Source organism: Simochromis diagramma, unplaced genomic scaffold, assembly GCF_900408965.1.
Source record: "Simochromis diagramma unplaced genomic scaffold, fSimDia1.1 OVJJ01000141.1, whole genome shotgun sequence".
In the NCBI taxonomy this organism is placed as follows: domain Eukaryota; kingdom Metazoa; phylum Chordata; class Actinopteri; order Cichliformes; family Cichlidae; genus Simochromis; species Simochromis diagramma.
In genome coordinates this window covers 1474431-1487460 of record NW_024387350.1, presented here as the reverse complement: position 1 = coordinate 1487460, position 13030 = coordinate 1474431, and the positions used below count along the sequence as shown (strand labels likewise).

General features: G+C 39.2%; 1 long non-coding RNA gene across 1 annotated transcript; it reads left to right on the top strand.

Moving 5' to 3' along the window:
• The first annotated feature begins 5318 nt into the window (after positions 1–5318).
• Positions 5319–11323, top strand: LOC120718427. Its single transcript, XR_005692484.1, has 3 exons — positions 5319–5626; positions 6804–6924; positions 10619–11323. It is a non-coding gene; the product is annotated as an uncharacterized LOC120718427 (long non-coding RNA).
• Positions 11324–13030: the final 1707 nt, after the last annotated feature.

Below are 13030 nucleotides of genomic sequence, written 5' to 3'. Positions count from 1 at the left end.
TTAGCTACCTGCACATGTGTCGCAGTCGTTTCTTCATGAGGGACCCCTCCCACCACATCCATTCCAGTACTAACTCCAGCTAAGTTACAAACACGACCTTCTTTGGTCATTGAAGATTGAGCACACCAAAATAAAACGATCCTGATTGCGCTGTTAACAGTTCATTTTGAAGCTGTTCATTTACAGACAGCTGAAAAGTAAAACTCTGATGATTATCCAGCATTTTATTCCTCTGACTTCTGATGTTTTTCCAAGAGTGTGTCATTACAATGAGGTAAGCGAGTGCGACGTTTGTGACAACAGCTGTGTGCAGATCAAAAACGGATCATATATCGAGTGCGGGAGAGAGTATGACCCTGCAGCGTTTAAGGCGAGGAAGTACTGACCTTACTTTGAGTTCGATTCCATAAAAAGTGACAAAAACATTAGTGTCTATTGTGCGTGGGAAGAAAACTTCTTTTTACAGCGAAAAAAACCCTAAACTTCAGAGCAAGCACCCACGGAATGGGAAATTCACAGAGAAATGAATAAAGTTAAAAGATTAAAACTAATAAAATAAGTTTTAAAAAGAGGCTTTTTTTCCATTTGGTTACATTTTATATGATGGATTATGCAGAAATTAGAATTGGGCTGAAAGATCGATCGCTTTATCGCCTATTCAGGCTGTAAATCATGTTTTTAAAAAGTTACTAAGTAACTAATTACTTTTGAAAATAAGCAATCAGTAAAGTAACGGGATTACTTTTTGGGGGAAGTAATCAGTAATTAGTTACTGATTACTTTTTTCAAGTAACTTGACCAACACTGGTGGGCACAGCTGAATGTTGTGCCTATAGTGTGGGCAGTATGAATAGAAAGGGTTTTTATTAATGTTGTTTTTTTCTTACATTCAGGGGAGAGATTTTAGAGAATTATGTGTGGTAACCATGTGAGACAAAATGGGACAACTCTCCATTCAATAGGCTTTTTTCGTTAAATAACTTGCATTTTTAATATCATGTTTTTTCTTGCTTGAAAATCAAACCTTCCCTTTTAGTAAACATGCAGGTTTTTTTCTCCCCTGATTGATACATCACCCCTCCCTTCCTCCTCTGTCAACTCTTGTCTGGTGCAATCATTCAGTGAGTTGTAACCAGCAGCCTTTTCCTCGTTGAAGTCTTTCACACTGCCGCAGAGAGTCACTTTGTTTTTCAGTCGATCATTAAATTATTAATTTGTAGTGATGGGTAGATGAAGCCTCGTGAAGCGTTTCAGCACATTCCCCAAACTGTATTTATACTGTGTCGACACAGTGTTGTTTTGCTCCATACTGACACCTGCTGGACCTTAAATATCATTGCAGGCAACTTACTTGAGACTCACAACAGACACTGATTCAATGACCTAGTCATACTTGTATACACTGTAAGGTATTGTACTTTCCATGGAATCATTTTATATCTTTGACATTTCAAATATTGTAGACATCTTTAAAATGTATTGTGAATGACATTAAGTGGAAATTAAAATGAAAGTATTGTGAATGTAATATTACCCATTTAAATGTAACTGACTCAGAGTTTATACAGTTTTTACATTGTTTTTGCATTCAGTCTATTGCGTTTTTTGACACCATTTCCCCAGCTTTGGAAAACACACGACACAGGGCACAGATGAAGCTGGGGTACACAAAAACTGTAAAGCCAGGTGGAAAAGGTTCGGATAAGATGTCTTCCTATTCCCCCAGTACGTTAAAGGATCCTCTGATCTTGGAATGTTTCTCTCAGTCTCTCACTGGACCTCAATGATGGAGTCTGCTGTTGCATTGTTGGTTTATCTGCCAGCTTCTTCATTGTGCCGCTGCCACAGGTTTTCTGAAATAATAACATATGCATGGCCGTTTTAGTTTTTGTCGTCTACTCAAAATTTGTACACATTAGCATCAAAATAAATGTACAAATAATCTGATAATAGTGAACTTGGCTGGAACAGGTGACTGCTCTGATGAAGGTCCAGGCTGTGGCTCAGATGTTGTGCGGGCAATTACTGCAGCACACTCCACTCGTTCGAGTTCCTCTGCATGTTTTTTGGCTATCAATACCTTGATGGTGCGAAGATGAAACAAAGTTAAACCAGTATGCAGTACTTAACATCAGCTACCTGATGAAACATTGTCTATACAAACCTTTCTGGTTGGCAAAACGTATGATGGATCAAGGACCTGAACCAGCTCCCTGAACCCCTCACTCTCCACAATACTAAGGGGTTGGCAGTCCTTTATAATAAAATTCAAGACTGCCTGGTCAATCTTCCTAGACGCTTGAGTTCAAAATAATAAAACGCATATTAATAAAAAAGATGATAATGCTGCTCAATATCTATATAGGCCTACCAGTGTTCATTCTCAGTGTGTTTGTCTCCTCATTTTCATGTTTGGCACTGTAATGCCTAAACATTGAGGAGGTGCTTTTGTTTGTGTAAGAAAGCTCCGCAGAACAGATGCGACATTTAACCTGCATAAAATGAAATAAATAATTTACACTGCAAGTCACATGGCTGTTTTTCCTATTCTGATAGATTACACTGAAACAAAGACAGACAAACCGTTACCTTATTTGCAGTTAAAAGATCGAAAGAAACTTTTCTTTTTCTTTTGGGTTCCATTTTGTTATGGAGAGAAATGTATTTTTTTTTTAATCTTTGCGAGAATAATTTTGTTTTTGTTTTCTTTTTTTGGTGGCGACTCATTCCGTTGACAGAAGCGCATGTGGTACCTTTTAGACTCTGGCTGTGTCCCAATCCAGCGACCGCACGCTTCGAGTACGCATTTTGAGACCTATTACGTCACAGCGACGCAACGACGGATGTCCCAATTCGAAGTGCACTTCAAATGCGTACTCCAAATGCGCCGTCGATTTCCCCAAATATCAAGCGTGGTCCGGTGCACGCTTCGTGGTCCCATATATCCCACAATTCATAGCGCGGCGGTGGGTGTGGATAATTTTGCCACAAAATACGGCAGACGGCAGAAGCAGAGCGGCCGAAGAGTGAACTGTCAAAAGTAAGTACTGAGTGTCACTTATTTATGTGCGAATGTTTAATAATGAAGAACATTAAAACATTGCTGTTGGCCACATGTCGGCAAAGTTATGTGACATTAGTGACGTTTGTACTAACTTGGTTTTAAAGCCTTTACTGTAAAATATACGCTGTTCAATAGTTGATGTTAATCTTACAGAGAACGTGATAGAATAGAATAGAATTCAACTTTATTGTCATTGCACATGCACAGGTACAGGGCAACAAAATGCAGTTTGCATCCATCCAGAAGTGCTTTAGTGATATAGATATATTACAATATATATTAGCAATAATATAGATATGTGAGTATATTACAGAAATGGGTCTACTATGGTATGTTATAATGTACACGGTATGAAGTATGTTGTGAATGTTCTATAACTATAAGTATGTACAGGCTGTAGTGAGTACAAGCTATGTACAGGATATGAACAGGATATAAATATGAAAAACTATACAGAATATGAAATAAATAACTTTACAGAAATCTGAGATATACAGCTATACAGAAATGGGAACTATGCAAGTTGTAAACAGTTGTAGGATTAAATGATTTTGTGGATAATTAAAGTCAGTCATATATCCACAAACACAACAAGCTGAAAGTCAGTGATGCTGCTCGGTTTGCAGTCCTGAATATCACGGCACAAGCAGGATTCACTGCACTGTTAATGTTAGCTCTGTTACATTGCTGCCTCTGTTCGGTGGTGTCGAGCCAAACGGACTTTAATGTGTGTTTGAACGAGCTGATGGTTCACTCGTTAAGCTGAAAGAAAGATGCTTTAATCACAGGAGTCACACATGTGTCCACTGTACCATCTGGGAACTCTTCTTGTTTAGCACTCGTAATAACACAAACACTAAATCCTCCTGTTTGTAGCAGTGTGTACACCTGAGACTGCCACCTGTCTGTCTGTCCTGCACTCTCTCTGTTTCTTTCTCTCTGATTGTGGAATAAAAGTATGAACATGTATTTATAAGTCACACTTGTGTTTGAATCCTGCACCTTATCACACATTTGATTTCCATGTGTGACAACTGCAAGTGTCCAGAGTGAGGACAGACTGAGGGACCCACTGCTGCACATCATCTGTGAGGCTTTGCAGCCCTGATGATCCACCAGGACAAACTCAGCAGTGTGTGAGGAAGAGGAGGAGGAAGAGCCAGCAGCAGCTGACAGATGGAGAGAATAGACAGACTGTTCCCTGTTTGTGAAGGACTGCTAGAATAGTTTAACATAACTGTCTGTCCTGAATCAGTCTTATTAGGTAGTGTTCAAATAATGTTATCATCCCAGTGTTTTCAGTGTGAGAGAAAGTACTCAGGGCCTTCAAGTTACACACTATGAAAGGCAGCAACAAGTTTAACATTCAGAAACCTAAAGTATGTATCAGCAGCAGAATGGAGCTAAAAATAAATGTTTGTTTCAGTTCTATGAAGCTTTGAGTATTTTGGATTAGTAGCACTGCTGTGTTTGTTGCATCATATTGCTGTAATTGTTTATATGCTTTATATATTCTGAGGTAAGTTGATCTATAGTGTTACATCATATTCTATAAGGATGTTATGTGTTTGTATACTTTCTGCCCAGTTTGACCCATTTAGCAGAAGTCAGCCTGTTTAAGGCTCTGATATCTATTCTGTATGACTTAAAGCAGTTATGACATGGTCTGATTTTCTCACTCAACAAAGGAATATTTAATATATCAGTCTACTCTTCATTCTATCAGAAACAGTTATCACAGCTCGTACATTTTCTTTTTACACATATATGTAAGCATTGAGCCAAATGTAATCTAATGCCAACATATTAAACGAACAATATTTGTCTCTTATGTATAATACATCTATATATACACTGTCATAGATGCTTGTCTTTAAGTGAAGATTTAAGGTGATAGGAAATATAAATAACTGCAACTTGAATCTTTGACACAGAGTTCAAGCTCACTGCTGTAATATAGCCTGTAATATCATAATAATCTGACAATAAATATAATATTGGCCATATTATATTCACATTACCAAAGTGAGATGATTTTAGTCTCATGACCAACATTAGCTAATTGTTATTTACTAACTAATCTTATAATGACTGTTCAGTACAGAAGGCCAACAATCATGTTTTACAGTCCTGTGGTCTCAGCCTCAGATACTCAACTAATCAAAGTGATGTCATGACAAGATGAACGAACAAAAAAACATTTTTTTCTCCTTCATTTATGTCAAACAATGCCGTAGTATCATGGTTGCTAGGCGACCTGAGCAGCGCGACGAAGGCTAGACCGTCCCATTTCACAAGCCTCTCACTTCCGCACTTCTCGTACTTATAGTGCCCACCGTACATAGTACGCATACTGCGCGTACTCTGAAGCGTGCGGTCGCTAAATTCGGACGCAGCCACAGTTTGGCAACGAGTGATACAGCAGCTGTGCCGATCACGTGACTTTTTTCTTAAAGAGACACAGCATAGATACAAATTTCGCTCTGTGAGCTTGATACGTGCATCAGTGTTGCTGGACCCATCACAATTAATTTACACGAAGTGGACCTCTCTTTTAAACCGGTGAGTATCTAAAAGCTGATTTGACTCTTTGCGTTTTCATGTTCAGTCCTTTAAAACGTATTTAATGTCAACATGTAAAACTGGGCAGGATTTAAGTTTGGACTACCTAATGAAGACGAAGCGCATTAATTGATTTAAGTATTATTAAACCAGTGTTAATGTTTTAACTTTGCTTCTTCGTCGGTTTTTGTTTGGAACGATCACAGCTGTGACGTTTGTGGACATTTAAAGTGCGCATTGAGGAAACAGAAGAGCAGTTTGTGTTTCAATTGTTTTCGTCTGTTGCCCTGTGTTCCAGGTTAACTGTTTTTTGTTTGTTTTTGTTTTTTTTACTGGTTTTTACACTAACGTTTTTAAGTTAAGGTTGTGCAACAACAAGCTCCAGCAGCTCTGCTGGTTGTAGCAGAAACAGAAACAAAATAAAACCTGAGGCAGTTGACGTTTTTTAAACATCATCTGAAAGCGCCGTGTTGTTAGAGTCACGATTTTCAATATTTTGTTGTTACTGTAGGTGAATTTAAGACAGACTGTTAAATGGAAACTGTCCGAAACATGACCGGTGTAATGCTTTAATAATAGTTGCTTCTGGGAGGTTGTTAAGTCTGAGATTGAAAGAAATTTGTGTTTTTTGTTCTACAAGTGAAATTAAGCGCTTAGTTGAGTAACAGACTCTGTGAACCTGACCTACTCACTGACAGGTTTCCTCCAGCAAACTCCTCCTCCTGATGAACCTGAAGAAATAACAGAATCATGTAAAAGGAAAAAATAAACGCATTACTCTCATAAACGTATATTATATATACGATTCTATTTCATAAGAAGAACCTTTTATCCAGATCCATCCATCTATTTTTATTGTCTATTATTATGACAAAGTGGAGAACCAAAGATAAACATCATGGTCCACACTTGCAAACATTCATGTTTCTCAGTCCACTAGATTAAAACGAGGCTCTGCTCTTTATTTGCCCGTTGCCATGGCAAATCCATGTATCGGAAGGGCAGAAAACAGCCTGCGTTGATTAAACAACAAGTTTGTAAACTTCATCGTGGACTGTGGGGGAACATTTAACAGATTAATTCCTCCATACGTCAACACCATGAATCGAAATTTAGTGGAAGTGAAGAACCAAAAAAAACCCCCCAAAAACACTTGCTTGTCGTTTTTCTTTTCTAGGTTCCAGGCCCTTGATTGTGATGCACTCAGGAAGTTCACCTGGAAAACTTCATCGTCACATGTTTGCTCACTTTCATGGAGAGGAGCTCCTGGTTCCTGGAAGCTGAGCACGAATGAAGGGGTAGGAACGTCATTCCTCAAAACTGAGCTTACAAGAGTTAGAAAAGTTGACTGAGGTAATATTAGACAAGGCACTGCACACTGATGTCAACAGGTGCTTTAAATCTATAGGCTTGAAGTGTGTAATAATAATAATAATAGTAGTAATAATAATAATACTGAAAATTAAAAAGCTGTATAAAGTGTAAAGAAAAATGAATACAATAATTTGCATATCACATAAACTCACATTTAATTCACAATAGAAAATAGAAAAGAAAAAAAAACTGTTTAAACTAAGAAAAACACCATTTTAAGAATAAGGTTAAACAGTTCCAGAATAAGGTTTCTCATTGTAAAATTGTGAAGACCTAAATGTTATCAAATACATAATACTCTACAGCAGCGGTCCCGAACCCCCGAGCCTCGGACAGGTACTGGTCCGTGAGTCGTTTGGTACCGGCCGCGAGAGTTGAGGAAATGTATGGTTTTCAGGGTTTTAATCGGTTTTCAGCGTTATTTTGTTATCGTTTTTATCGTTTACTCGGTTTTCCTGGGTCTTTTCACGTGTGTTATGAATAAATCTTCTTTTTTCGGTACCGGTACTAGTTTTGTTTTGTTGTATTTATCCGCGACACCTTAAAGACCGGTCCGTGAAAATATTGTCGGGCATAAACCGGTCCGCGGCGCAAAAAAGGTTGGAGACCGCTGCTCTACAGTACATGATATTATCGAAAGATTTTGATCATCTGGAGAAATCTCTGTGGGCAAGGGGCAAAAATGAAAACCAGCATTGAATGCCCTTAAAGTTCTGGTCCTCACTGCATTAAAAAATGCAATAAAAAAAAAGTCTTCCTGCCTGCCATTGAGACCTTTCACCAGCTCCAAACATTTAGAGCATAAAGAAGCAAAAAAATACATCAGAGAGGATCCAGGACTGTTAGCTTCTTATATCAGACAAGATTGGGACATTGAGCTGCTCTCCTCAGTTCCCACATGTTTATAGACTGTTACAAAAGAAGATCTGATGCTACAATAAAAATGGGCTCTTCCCAACTTTTGGAAACATGTTGATTCAGCTAATAGTGTTTTGTTTTTTCTTAAAGTTGTGCGTTTTCTCATTTGAAAAATTTAATGTTTTTTGTGTTCTGTTGTGAATGAAATATAGTTTTATGACTGTGAAGGTTCTCAGTCATCCAGGTCATCGTAGTCAAAGGAGCTTGCAAAGAAAAGCGTCTGGACTTCTTTAAGTTGCTTGAAGACGTTTCACCTCTCATCCGAGAAGCTTCTTTTTTTTTTTTTTTTTTTTTTTTTTTTGTGTCCCGTTTGGATCTATAGCCATCAGAATTGTTGTCTTAAGGCCAAGAAAGATGCCAAGCGGATTTATTTTACCAAGTGGATCGTCATGGCCTTGCCATATTGGTCCATTTGATTGACCTTTATTATAATTATGAATTTATTTTATTTCCAGTTGCTACAAACAGGACAGACATGACTGGAGGATAGGACAGGGAGAAAGAATGAAAGAAAGAGAGGGAGAGAAAGAAAACCAAATGGGAGAAGAGACGGTGAGAAGGGGGGGAAGAAAGGAAAAAAAAAAAAAAAAAAGAACAAAACTCCTGGGTCACCTGTATGGAGAAAAAAAACAGAAGAGAAAGCAAACAACAAAGAGCAACATAATAAAAAAAAACGGCACCATCACAATAAACTAGTTAGCAGTAGATATCAGTAGATACTAAATAATAAACGATATTGTGCAGCACGCAAGATAGACAGCGCACAATGTGCTTTGAGGCAGCAGCCAAGAAAGCTGTAGTCCGCGTCTGTGAATACCCGTGTCTACACCTGTGTGCATACCTGTGTGGATCAGCATGCTTGCATTCCAAAGGTTTCTCCATGTAACGATCTGCTAGGGAGTGTGGGGAGCCACAGCCCCGTCCTCCAGGGCATGAAGCAGGTATGGAGGAGATCAAGACTCCAGACATCCAGAGGCCCCCAGAACACAAGAGACCAAGGAAGACCAACAGAGGGGCAGCCGCGCCACTGTCCCGAGAAGCTTCTTCAGTTCTAAGGTCAAATGGTGGAGAGTCCCAGATATAAACCTAGTGGGAGTGACCCCCCACAGAGGGACAAAAGGACCCCCTGATGATCCTCTAATCGCCTGAGCCAAGGTGTGAAACTGGGCGTGGGTCCCAATCAGCCAGAGTTTCGGGTATGTTCATTGTGAAACTTGGCCACACCTTATCATGCGAATTCCTGAGGTCAGATGGCCCAGGATGTGAGTGGGCGTTAAGGCGTCTGGGAAGGGATCTCAAAACTGGATTATAGATGGCAGAGAGTTGGTGTCGTAAACCCCCGCCTCTGTTCAAAGATGGTCGCTCACAGTGGACATAGATGGCTTCTTTCACTCCTCTTTCAAACCATCTGTCCTCTCTGTCCAAAATGTGAACATTGGCATCCTCGAAAGAGTGTCCTTTATCCTTAAGATGCAGATGGACTGCTGAGTCTTGTCCTGTGGAGGTGGCTCTTCTGTGTTGTGCCATGCGCTTGTGAAGTGGCTGTTTGACTCCCATCACCCTTTGGAACACAAACTTGGAGTAATTAGGACCCTACACCACCGGGCAGAACATGTTCCCTCTAAGCCTGAAGGAAAAAAGAAGGAACACACACATGTAAAGGAAGCACTCAAAACGTGCGGCTATCCTAAATGGGCGTTCTTAAAGTCAGCAAAGAGGCACAGAAAAGAAGACCAGACACCAGCGAGGGAGGATAAGAAGGACAGACGCAACAACATTGTCATCCCCTATGTAGCCGGTGTATCAGAGAAACTCAGGAGAGTTTTCTCCAAGCATGACATCCCGGTGCATTTCAGACCCAGCAACACGCTCAGACAGAAACTGGTTCACCCAAAAGACAAAACGCCAAAACACAAACTTAACAATGTGGTGTATGCTGCACAGTGCAGCGAGGAATGCTCAGACCTCTACATTGGAGAGACCAAACAGCCACTTCACAAGCGCATGGCACAACACAGAAGAGCCACCTCCACAGGACAAGACTCAGCAGTCCATCTGCATCTTAAGGATAAAGGACACTCTTTCGAGGATGCCAATGTTCACATTTTGGACAGAGAGGACAGATGGTTTGAAAGAGGAGTGAAAGAAGCCATCTATGTCCACTGTGAGCGACCATCTTTGAACAGAGGCGGGGGTTTACGACACCAACTCTCTGCCATCTATAATCCAGTTTTGAGATCCCTTCCCAGACGCCTTAACGCCCACTCACATCCTGGGCCATCTGACCTCAGGAATTCGCATGATAAGGTGGGGCCAGGTTTCACAATGAACATACCCGAAACTCTGGCTGATTGGGACCCACGCCCAGTTTCACACCTTGGCTCAGGCGATTAGAGGATCATCAGGGGGTCCTTTTGTCCCTCTGTGGGGGATACTCCCACTAGGTTTATATCTGGGACTCTCCACCATTTGACCTTAGAACTGAAGAAGCTTCTCGGATGAGAGGTGAAACGTCTTCAAGCAACTTAAAGAAGTCCAGACGCTTTTCTTTGCAAGCTCCTTTGAATAGTTTTATGACATTTCCAATTCATTGTATTCCATTTTATGTACATGATTGAGCATGTCAAGGTTAAATCAAACATAAATAGTTGCTTCACCTGACATCAGATATAAACTGATGTTTTTTTTTTCTTCTTAAAGGAACAAGAAGTCCTGAGGAGAAACGCAGAGCTCATGACTGGAACAATGTTAAAACTGTTAACTGAAATCAACTTAGTTTGTGGACAGGTCATTTTTTTGATTAGACCGATGTTCTTGGTTACCAATAGCCAAAAAAGGAACTGGTGAAAGTTTTAATCTGTGTCGCTGCATTTCCAGCAGTGTAAATGAGACCCATCATCAGAGCTGCTGTAATTTCCCAGCTGGGCTTCATTCAGTAGTGTTAGTAAGACTTTGTTTACCAAGTTCCATATATAAAATGTGTTCCTACATCAGAATGTGCAGAATGTGTACAGCACCTAAAGTGAACTGTAAATAAAATTCAAAATGTGTCTCTCCAGTGGATTTTAAACTGAAAGTCTCAACATAACCTGCCCTGGACCAGGATATGTGTTCAGCATTAGTTACCATAGTGATCTACTCCCAACCGTTCGCCATGGCTGACTCTCCCTGAGCCTGGTACTATGGAGGTTTCTTCCTTTTAAATGGGCGTTTTTCCTTCCCACTGTCACAATGTGCTTGTTCAGAGGTGATATTTTGATTGTTGAGGTTTTCTCTCTTTTATTATTGGGTCTTTATCTTACAATGTAAAGTTGAGATGACTGTTGTTGAGTTTGGTGCTACATAAATAAAACTCAACTGAAACTAAATGTATCTAACCAACTTCAAAATGTCATAATTAGTCTAAAAATTAAACACTGATAGAAAATCGTCTGACACCCTCCAAATTTTCAGTGTAACTGTTTTTATGTCTTTCAGCCTATTCCTGAAACTTAATCACACTTCAAATCTGATGTGGTAGTTTGATTTAGTAAATTCTTTATTTTTTTTGTAACTAACAGAAGTTGGTTGCTGATGATGTTGTGGATTTATTTGTTTGTGTGGTCTAATAAGCTTAAAAAAATCTGGGGTTGTTCCCAGCTCCAATACTGAGCTCAGTTTTTGATGCCGACGCTGGTTAGCAGACGATCTGGGAACAGTAGTGGTCAACGCTGGTCTTAAATACAGCCATGACAATGAGCTCCAGGTGGGGCTCCAGGCAGTAGTGATGTGTCATGTGCAAAAGGGCTTTGCAGACTGACTCCAGTAAACAAAGCAGCATCTGACTGCAGTTTAAAGAAGAATCAGATACTAACAGAGGAGAAATCAAATCACCCTGAATTTCAACCTGCACTGAGGACAGACTGTTTGGCTGCTGAGTTTGGTTTCTGTTCTGTGGATTTATTTTCAGTATTTTGTTTTTGTGTTAAATTAAAATTAAAAGTATGATTAAAATATTAAAAGAATTCCTGCTTTTGTAACAGAACAAATACACAAAATTAGGCAATTATAAGGCTTCTCATAAAATGCTAAATGCAAAAAGCTTTAGCAATACACGGCACATTCATATTTGCCAAGTAAGGCTAGAATATGAGGCTACAGATGATAATAAATTAAGAGCCATTTAGGATCCAAAAGAGCCGGCTCTTCTTTGGGAGCCGTCCCACAAGATCCGAACTTCCCACTACCAGGGAGAAAAAGTCCAATAGACTTTCACTGCACCACAGGTTGCAATAGCCAATTCTCTCTGTGTGTTACCACACTCGAATTTGCTTGAAGATAGGCAGGCTCACTTCTTACAAGGCCAGGGGCCCTAACACTGACAATAGCACCACTACACATGTGCTGATACATTATTGAATGAAATAAATGTCGAATAATACTCACTCTAGTATTAGAGATAAACATAATGTTCTGTATGTGGACTATAGGTAGTTGGGCTATGACACTGTAATAGTTTACTAATCAAGTAATTATTAATTTGTTATTATATTATTGTCACATGGTTTTATTTCAACACCAATTTGACTAATACTTGGACAGAGAGGGATGGAGTGTGGCTTCAGTGTTTTGTGCAAATAATCCCACAGAGAACAGACAGAGAAGGAGGAGAGCCGGAAACCAAAGGTTGGTGTTGATTATTATAAAATTAAATTAGATTAAAAAAAAAAAAGAAGTTAATTTCAGTTCCACTATATTCTGTCAATTCTGCAGTTTTATGAATAACTGTGTCATAAAAAGTTGATTTATGTTTTGGAAATCATAAGATCTGTTAGAACTCTGAATAGTGATAAGAGCATCTCAAAAATTGTGTGTGTTCAGTTTTCAAGCCTTTTTTTTTCACATATAACACGAATGATCCATACAGTACTATACAGTATGTGTTTTATAAACACTAAAATTGTCTTACTAAATCTGTACAAGTTGTTTCATATTTTCAGAATATCATTAGGCTTTTGAGTCAGTGCATGAAAAAACACAACACTGGGGACGGACAGTTTATATGTAAAATATTTCAAAGTACCTTAATCAATCTTATTCATAATTAATTAAAATTTAACAAGTAACGAAGAA